Source organism: Megalobrama amblycephala, linkage group LG24 (assembly GCF_018812025.1).
Source record: "Megalobrama amblycephala isolate DHTTF-2021 linkage group LG24, ASM1881202v1, whole genome shotgun sequence".
NCBI classification, from domain to species: domain Eukaryota; kingdom Metazoa; phylum Chordata; class Actinopteri; order Cypriniformes; family Xenocyprididae; genus Megalobrama; species Megalobrama amblycephala.
The window spans coordinates 15,546,807-15,557,252 of record NC_063067.1 but is presented as its reverse complement, the minus strand read 5'-3'; positions in this window follow the sequence as shown (position 1 = coordinate 15,557,252).

Genomic DNA, 10,446 nt, shown 5'->3' with positions numbered 1-10,446 from the left:
CTTTCAGGAATAGTAGCACATACATTGTGTTTTTCATGTTATATTGCATTTAAATCCCTAATGGAATAACTTATTTTTTCAATGCCAAAGTAGCAGGAAAGTATATATGCACAAATGTGACTTTTCAAGTGTATGCTTTTAAACATCAAACAATGTTAATAAAACACATTATCTGAAATTCATTGCATCACATGTATATACATAATGCTTGTTCTTACAGAACATTGTTATTTGAATTATTTGAATGTTTTAAACAATTATGTTACGCTTTACACATCCTCATGCCAGCAGTTCTGAGAAAATGCACCTTCAGCCTTTTGCTTTCTAGAGCACATATGTAATTGCTGGTTTAAAGTTACTTTCTGAGTAGAGGCTGATGATCTTAGCTGATACATGACACAGCCTTATGACATTATATAAATAATATTATGCAACAGTTTTTTCCGAATCTCTCAAATTGATTGGCCGAGCATCCTTCCAAGAGTGTTGATAAACAGTCCAGCAGCACTTTTTAATCTTTGTTATTGTTAGTTAATAAAAAATTCTATTATTCATGTTAGTTCATGTTAGGTCCAGTAAATAAAATATGAATAGATAACACTATTAATAATTTTAATAGTGTATTAGTAAATGTTGAAATTAACATTAACTAAGAATAATAAATGCTTTAGAATATTTAGTTGTTAATTGTTAGTTTATGTTAACTAATGTAGTGAAGTAACAGTTAAAAGTAATGTGTTACAATATTGCATTACTCTCTAATGTAACTAACTATGTTACTTAGTTATGTTCTATGGAATGTAATCTGTTACATTACTTTTGCGTTACTTTTTCTCACCTGGGCTGGGCTCGCTTGTTTTTAATAATGGAAAGAAATTCTAATTTTGGCCCTTTCATTGAATGCGACTCAGTCTAAAGGAAATGCAAATTCACGTCTGTACAGCAGAGGGAGCAGCTCAAACAAATAACAGGTGTCGGCTGTGCTGCCAAGCCATTCTGGATTGTAGAAGAATAGGACATAAGAGAAGAAAAACACTTTAGCAACAAAAACAGAAAAACGAAAAACAAATGTGATATTTAACTTAAGTCATTTTTGCGTATTATTGGGATTGAATTGGATCATCGAAGGTCAGCAGCAAAGACATTGATTAATGAAGTCATATTAAATACATAAAGTATATTTGTGTTATTTAACATTTAATTATTGTTGGTTTTTGTAATATGCTGAGTTTGCACTTTATTGTTTTTATTCATTTTGAGGATTACTGAATCTGTTTTTGTGTAAGTGAGTTGAAAAAATGCTCACATTTAGTCTAGAACTACAATAACCGTCATGTTTACACAACAACACTTCTAAACCTTACTCATGATTACTTTCAACAGAACAGTCAATAAATGGGAAAACAAGTAACTTGCATTACTTATTTGAAAAAGTTACTCAAATATTTTGTTGTAAATTTAAATGCAATGCGTTACTTTACTAGTTAGTTGAAAAAAGTAATCTGATTACGTAACTTGCGTTACTTGTAATGTGTTACCCCCAACACTGTTAAAGGGTTAGTTCACCCAAAAAATGAAAATTCAGTCATTAATTACTCAACCTCATGTCGTTCCACACCCCCATTACACCATGTCCTAACCAGACGCGATGCGATAATATTACAGCGACGAGCAATTTGACTGTCCACACTAGACGCGACGCGAAAATGAGAAGCGATAAAATCAATCAGATACCACAGCCAATCAGAAGAGAGTGTGGGAGGGCTCTCTCGGCAAGAGCACAACAGACACAATGAAATGGGCAAGTACATAGTAAAATTCATAAATACACAATTTAAACATTTAAAGTACATACGGAGTGACTGAAATGATCTCAGAATACACTTGTTTGTTTGCATTGAGTTGACAGTTTGAATGTTCTTGTGCCCATTTATTTATTTTCAAGATATGAGGTGAATTATTACAGCTAAAAAGCTGGGAACACAGAATGATATTCAAACTCACATTAGATGCTTTTAACATTAAATAAAGCACATAAACAGTACCTGATGTTATCATTGCCATACTCTGTGTTGCTGTTTCAGCCGCGATGTCGCGGAGAAATAGAATCCTTTTCTAAAATAGAAAATTCGCTTGTCGCGAAGCTCAGATTAACATGGAAAAGATACCTTTTATCGCTTGTCGCGGTGAACCACTGTAGTCACATGAACTGTTTTAAATACGTTAGTAGCTTTCTGGGCATTTGAAAGTGTAAATTATCTTGCTGTCAATGCAGGCCTCACTGAGTCATTGGATTTTATCAAAAATATCTTAATTTGTATTTCGAAGGTCTTACGGGTGTGGAACAACATGAGGGTGAGTAATTAATGACAGAATTGTAATTTTTGGGTGAACTAACCCTTTAATTAATGTTAATAATTGGAACCTTGCTGTAAAGTGTTACCATTTTTTGTTTATGAAATATTGTAAAAAATCAAGCTCGTAACGCTTAAGTAGATTTTTCTCAGACCATAGTCAGAATGAAATTAAAATAAACAAGACGAGGTTGATTTATTCTGTGGAAAATTATTTGCTTCAACAACTTATAAGTAGAGAACCCTGAATATTGGTAGCTGGTAAAGTAGTCACCACATTGTTGTAGCAACTTGTTTCCGTTTTCCTATGGTGCAGGATTTTCCTCAGGTCCAGGTGAGAGTGATGGTGTCACTTACTCTTGCCAAGTAGTGTGATAATCCCAGAGGGGCCTGACTTCGCGAACACGCACTCCGTTACATCTAAGTGCCATTATTGATTTCATGTGATGAGAGGTTATTTTTAAACTCAAGGCTAATGTTAGGGACCGGCAATCCCCAGCCATGACACCCTTCTGAAATCCCAAAATATAATTCCTCTGGGGAACAACGTGTACACTGAGAGGAATCTACGCCTGTGGAGTGTGAGAGATGTGTATGAGCAGGTTAGAATGTGTTCACATGTTTGTATATTTGTGAATGATATAAAATATACAAATACATGACTGGAAAAAGTTAGGAATAAGCATATTTCAAATTTTAAAAGCATAAGTGGAAACACGGCAGTTCAGGTCAAATATTACTTTATATTTATGTTGGCATAGATGTTTTACTCATTCATTTGCATTTAAATAAACCTGCTCAGCCAGTTTCCTAGAAGTGCTGAGACAAGACCCTGCCTATTGTGGTTGACAAAACATGTAAATTGTGTGAAATGCCATGTTAATACAAACAGAGAATTTTTTACTATACATCATATGAAATGCAACATTCCTGTCTGTTCTCACTGTCTGTCATGGTAAAGCTGGTTTTCTAACAGCTGTGTTTTAACAATGCAGTTGCTGGGTGAACAGGCCTCTCTGCACATACAGCATTCCCTGCAGGTCATGCTGCTCTAAGAGGGGGTCCCTACGTGACCAGCTGAGCGTTATTATTTCCATATATTTTTGTTATGCATGTAAGATGCCATATACTGAAAAATTACATTTTCCTTATTAAGATAAAAGATCATAATAAAAATGACTAGTTCTGAATGTTTTGATGACAGGAACACATCAACACATGATTGACAAAGTTCACTTTATTATACTTATTCTAAGTATTGTAGATTATTGTTATTTATTAAAATAACATTGTCATGATCACCGTCTGTTCCTGTCACTTCCCGGACTTCATTCCCCATAATCCTCTCTGCCAATCACCTGTCCACTCATGAGGGGGAGGTGCCTGTGTTGCATACATAGACTGTAAAAAAATATGGACGTAGTGTCCGTGACGTCACCCATAGATTTCTGAACAGCAGTTTTGACGCATAACTCATCTTAGCTGCGCGTCACCGCACGTCACTCCCGGATAACTGAAAATGGGCAATATTTAAGCTGATGTGACTGGTTGCTGAAACCATGCCCGCCTGTCGACGTGACCATGTTAGCAAGCAAAGGAGCTATCTATCTATCTAGATACTATCTAAAATTAGCTTGAATGTAACTCTACACCCTTGCCTCAAAAAGTTTACAGTTTACTTCAATCCATTGGTTTGGCTCATTAGATGCTTGAACACCAGAAATTACATTCTCAAATAACAACATGGACAAATCTCCAAACCCCTTGGCAATTGTTCACAACAGAATTGAATTTCTCATTCATTTCATCAAATTGCAAATGTCTAAGTACATGTCTCAATGTCTCAGTACATCTTTGCAAATGATTAAGTACTGGTAGCCTACATTTAGCACAATTTCCAAGTGAATAGATCTTGTTGATCCATGAAACTGATTGTTGATTCTCAGTCTAATGGTCGTTCGCTCCAAAACGTGTCAGCATCATTTCATTGTATAAGTCATCACGTGCACAATAGTCTGTTCAATTGTCAAAATTAGTCAAGAACATAATACCATGAATACCATTTATGAATCCTTGGAACATTTGATAAATTTATTACAGCAATTGACAGTCAGGTGAAACTAGAACTTGACTAACGAAGGAGGCGAGGGGGCAATATAACTATGCGTGCTGCCATATCTGAGAATGGTGTGGTCACTCACATCCCCAGACTTGGCCCATACAATACACAGAAGCTTCACATCTTCTTGGACCGCCTTCATTTTGATTTGAACCCTGAAAATGAGAGAGGTCTCGTAGGGCCTCACCTACCACAATATGTCATTGTATGGGACAATGTGAATTTCCACCGTGGCCCGCTCACCTGGTTCACTACTCATCCAAGGATGGTTATGGTGTTCCTACCACCTTACTCTCAATCCTATTGAGGAGTTTTTCTCTGCTTGCAGGTGGAGAGTGTATGAGCATCTCAAGATCAGAGGTCCCTGCTCCAAGCAATGGACACTGCGTGTGAGGATATTACAGGAGATCATTGTAGGGGATGGTTGCGACATGCACACCGTTTCTTCCCTCGTTGCATTGCAAAGGAGAATATATACGCTGTGATGTGGGTGAGAATCTGTGGCCAGACAGACAGCAGCATGTGGATGGCCAGGAGGGTGAGGACGATGTCCAGGAGAGGGAGGGTGAGGACAGTGACCAGTGAAGAACTGTTAGTTGTGAAACTCCAGCTTTGTGTACAGCACTGTAGGCTGCATATAATTTTCATTGTTTTTGTTTGTGTGTTTATATTACAGTATATTATGCTGTATACATTTTCTTTTTACTCTGATGTATGGAAGTTACTTTATGTGTGTGAATGATAATGTGTGATGTCAAACCTTGGAGGCTACTCTTACCCTAAAATCCTATTTCTTTTTTTCAGTTTTATATACCGTGCATGTCACAACCATCCCCTACAATGATCTCCTGTAATATCCTCACACACAGTGTCCATTGCATGGAGCAGGGACCTCTGATCTTGAGCCCGATGCTCATACACTCTCCACCTGCAAGCAGAGAAAAAATTCCTCAATAGGATTGAGGAAAGGAGAGTAAGGTGGTAGGAACACCATGACCATCCTTGGATGAGTAGTGAACCAGGCCCTGATGAGCAGGCCACAGTGGAAATTCACATTGTCCCATACAATGGCCCATTACAGTTTTAATGTATTATGCTGGCTAGACAAAAACAGTACAGTAACCATTGTCAATGAAGGACTGGGGTAAGACTGAAAGGTGGGCATGAGGGATATTTCAATGGTCCTCTGCCATAGTGACAAAACATCTAAACATTTTGACTTGCAGTGCTTACACAATGCCAAAGGGACGAAGCATTTTGGGGGCACTGACTGTTTAAATGAGAACGAAATTTAGTTTTGACACATGAGTGAACTGTTTTGGGAGAGGTATGAGCTTTTGCAGGTGAACCATGGTGTTGTGCCGAACCATCCACATTATTTTGACAAAAGCACCAAGTGTGTTCAGAATGTCCGGTCTGTTTCAAGAAATGAGCCAAAGCAATTGAGAGGGATCTTTGCCATTTCTGTGGCACTGACTATTTATTTGGTAAAGGAATTTAGTTTTTAAATATGAGTGAACAGTTTTGGGAGAGATATGAGCTTTTGCAAGTGAGCTATAGTGTTGTACTGAACTGTAAGACTGTTTTGCCAAATGATCTTAGAGTTTTGAGAATGTAATTTCTGTTTCAAAAAATGAGCCAAACCAATGGAGAAAAACTGTAATATACACAGATCAATGAATATGCAAATTAGCCCCACCTCCACTCACTCACGCCAGCTCAGAGATCCACACTGTCAACTTACTGAGGTAAACACTGAACAATGGTATCGCTCTTTACAGCATCGGACACACAACGGTAATTAATATGATTAGCCTTTTGCTTGACTATGTTATCAAAGAGCTAATAATGTGTTGCTAATGTTACACAAACCATGTTCCTGTTCACCATCTGAGTCAGACAGCTGCCTTCTAACAATCAGTATCCTTAGAAATGCTTTGAACAACTCAGAATGTCAGTGGAGAAAGTTCATCATAACATCATAATATACATCACACACCTGCCATATTGCTAAATCTACACGATTTTTCATATCAACAGAAAAATATACCAGGATAACCTGGCTTCTTCTCTCAAACTCCCCTACTAGTTCATGTTAATGATATGCTAATGCCCGCTGGCACATTGACATGATTGATGATTGATCAAGACACCATCGATTTCAATCCACGGGTTTGAGACTGTCTTTTTTCACTGTCTCATACTCAGCAATGGTGCTGACTTATGAATTTGCACATGGTTTGTCTTAAAGCATATTAAAAACACAACATAGACATATAAACAACATTAAAATCTTGATGTTCACTACAGGTGGTCTTTAAAAATGACATGCTATAATGAATTATATTTATTTAATTTTAATTCCATTAAATGTGTGCTGAGTGTAATCATCTTTACGTTTTGTAATTTTTATAATAATAATAATAGTAATAATAATAATAATTATTATTATTATTATTAAAATAACAAACAAAACACTGACCAAATTAAAAGCATAACATTTAATAATAATAATTATTATTATTTTTATTATTTGATGTCACATTTTTAGGGGGAATTTTTATGTCACCCTTATGGCATTTGTTGCTAATGCATGGCAAACTGCATGCTTGTGAAGTTTAGTTGATAGAAACACTTGATGTTCTCATTCAGTCTCCCATCGAGATCACACTACAATATTTTGCGGGAATATTTGGTGAATTGTGTCCCATTTCAGGCAGGAGAATGAACTGAGAGTGTTGACTTGTCAGAGCTGAATTGTGGTGTTTGGAATCAGGAATTCTTGTGATTATTCTCGAGAATAAGGCTTTCTCTGTTGAGTGGGCCGGCTCATGTCCGGGAGCTGTTCTGTGATTTCTTTTATTATCTGTCCAAGCATTCATTCAAATGGAACGATTGAGTGTTGATTCGAAACAAGAGCTGGATAGAAATTACTAGAGATCCTCATTTTTAACACTTGAGTCATACAACATTCATCTATATCTTATCTATTATCCTTATCTCCTATCTCTCTATCTATCCTTATCTCCTATTATAAGTATTCTATCTCTCCCTCACCCTCTCAACACCCCTAATTTACAACTACAAGGCCATATTATTATAGATGAAACATGACACATTTTCACACTGCATGATATACCACATGATGCTCAGTGTGGATTGGTTTAGCATGTTCAGACTGAGTCATGAGTTCAGTGTGTACAGTAAATGTTCCCTCTGCTTTATGCTCCACTCACTATCGACCATAAGGCCACTGCACCTGTTTGGTGCCTGACAAGTCATCAACAACACTTTGTCAACTCTTTCACTGAATATACATGGGCTCACAGTTTATAAAAATAGCCTTGCTGTCTGTCCCCGAGTGAGAAAGGCTGCAGGCTTCGGGAATCGGGAAATAATTATTTTACAAATAACACAAAGTTGCTAAGGCATATTTTAGGCTAAATCCAGGAAGAGGACTTGCACTTAAAATGTGTTAGTTGGGAGTGCACTGTGCATGCAGTGTCCTTGGAAGTTGAATTTTCAGATTTATTTGCACCAAAGTAGCATAGCTTAAGACATGAAAGTCTATGCACCTGTTATGTAGTTATTAGGGTCATTCTGTACCTCCTTGTTCTTGGGCTGTTGGAAGATCTTAGAACAACCTTTGGGCTCTTTTCCAAAACTTGCAGCTCTCCTTCGAAACTTGAGCCGCCCTGTCGGTCTTGTTTTATATCCCAGCGTTCTCATGTTCTCTAGGCTGTCAGTGACCAGTGCAGGACATTGGTGGAGGTTAATATAATAACTGTATTCTTTGAAGGTAAACCAGTCTAGTTATATTGTCATCATGGCAATGCGCTTTTCAACACCTTGTTCTGATGTTGCACCAGTAACCTGTCTTTAACAGAGTCGAACATGGAAACTGTGGATATTTTTGTATGTTGTTCCTGGCCCTGCCCACATAACTGCTGTAATCGGAGTGATAGTGACTTTATCCAATTACTTCTTGTGGATGAGCTCTGGTATTTTTTATTAGGGTGCTGCCATGCCCTTCAGATGCTCCTGTAAAGTTTCCAGACATTTTCTTAACAGTTAATAGATCTATCTATCTATCTATCTATCTATCTATCTATCTATCTATCTATCTATCTATCTATCTATCTATCTATCTGTCCTTCTGTCTATCTATCTATCTATCTATCTATCTATCTATCTATCTATCTATCTATCTATCTATCTATCATCTGGCTGTCTGTCCTCCTATCTATCTATCTATCTATCTATCTATCTATCTATCTATCTATCTATCTATCTATCTATCTGTCTGTCTGTCTGTCTGTCTGTCCTTCTATCTATCTATCTATCTATCTATCTATCTATCTATCTATCTATCTATCTATCTATCTATCTATCTATCTATCTATCTATCTATCTGTCTGTCTGTCTGTCTGTCTGTCCTTCTATCTATCTATCTATCTATCTATCTATCTATCTATCTATCTATCTATCTATCTATCTGTCTGTCTGTCTGTCTGTCTATCTATCTATCTATCTATCTATCTATCTATCTATCTATCTATCTGTCTGTCTGTCTGTCTGTCTGTCTATCTATCTATCTATCTATCTATCTATCTCTTTGTCTGTCAGTCATTCTGTCCTTCTGTCTGTCTGTCTTCAGTTTGAAATAACTCATTTCATAATAATTCATAAACCAAGAAAATGTGCCTCTTCCCCTCTCATTCATCATTGTCAAGTTGACAATGGAGCAGATTGAGTTACATGGAACAATAATGAGCTGAAATGTATTTACCACAGGGTTTCCTCTTTCCTCTCAATGTCTGTGTAAGGTGCTCATAAGAGCTGTGTGAATTCTTTATAAAACTATAAAAATATACACCAGACAAGTTGTTTATACAGACATAAAGTTCACTGCAGAGAGTTTTAACAACACACTATGCAAATAATTATATAATGTAATGTGTTTCACGGGCCAGGTCTCAGAAATCTCATTGTTTTTTGGGATATCCCTTTTCTGTAATGACTCAATTTCATGAGACGTAAGCCACTTTCAGGCCAATTTCATTGCCACCGCCCAGGTATTATGTATTATATAGTTAAATTTAGAATGGTCTGTGATATTACATAACATTTCTGCCCAGGGTCACTAATGTTGAGGATCCTTATCAATTTAAGCCCCCAAAATGCATCTGTTGGTCTGGCTGCTGGAGGAAGGTATCACACGAAGTCCCTGGCACTTACTCTGTCTGCTCAGTTGTACTTTCCTTGGTGGTACCATCGGCCACATACCTTGGCAAGCACAGGACATATCAGAATAAATTACAGTGGCCCAAAATTAGGCCACAGAATACGGTGTTCTCTGCAGAGGAGGAGGGGATATGTGACACCCTGCAGGCCTTGTGGTGTGTAACGTGACAGTCAGCCATCAGACAGGCTCAGCGTTTTGAAGCTACTGCACAAAATGATGTAGAAATACCTCACTGTAGGCCTAGTTTACCTTAATTCAGAGTCGGGTATGTTGAAATCCCTAACCTATAAAGCAATAGTAATTTCACTGCTATTGTTGTCCTCATAAAGTAATATAATGACGTATGTTATGATCTGATTAATGGCCTGATAATAAAAATGAAAAAAAAGTTCTAAATATAGTTCAAGATCGACGTCAAACTGATGTGACGACAGAACATCAGGTCTGAATCATTCACATGACACAAATTAGCCGACTAACTGTCCATATGGAAAATGTTCAAAACCACAACTTCCTTCTAAGCAGGGAAAGCTAAACGCTGTGAAGTAAACCAGATGACATCATGATTACTCAGATTACAGCTGTTATGAAAGCAGTGTTGAAACCCTATATAGTAAAAAGACAATTTTTTGTCATTTTATTCTAGTTTTTTGTTTGTTTGTTTACTTTTTTCATTGATTGATGTTGTGAGAATGTAAGAAAGTTATATTTGGGCTATATAATAAAGG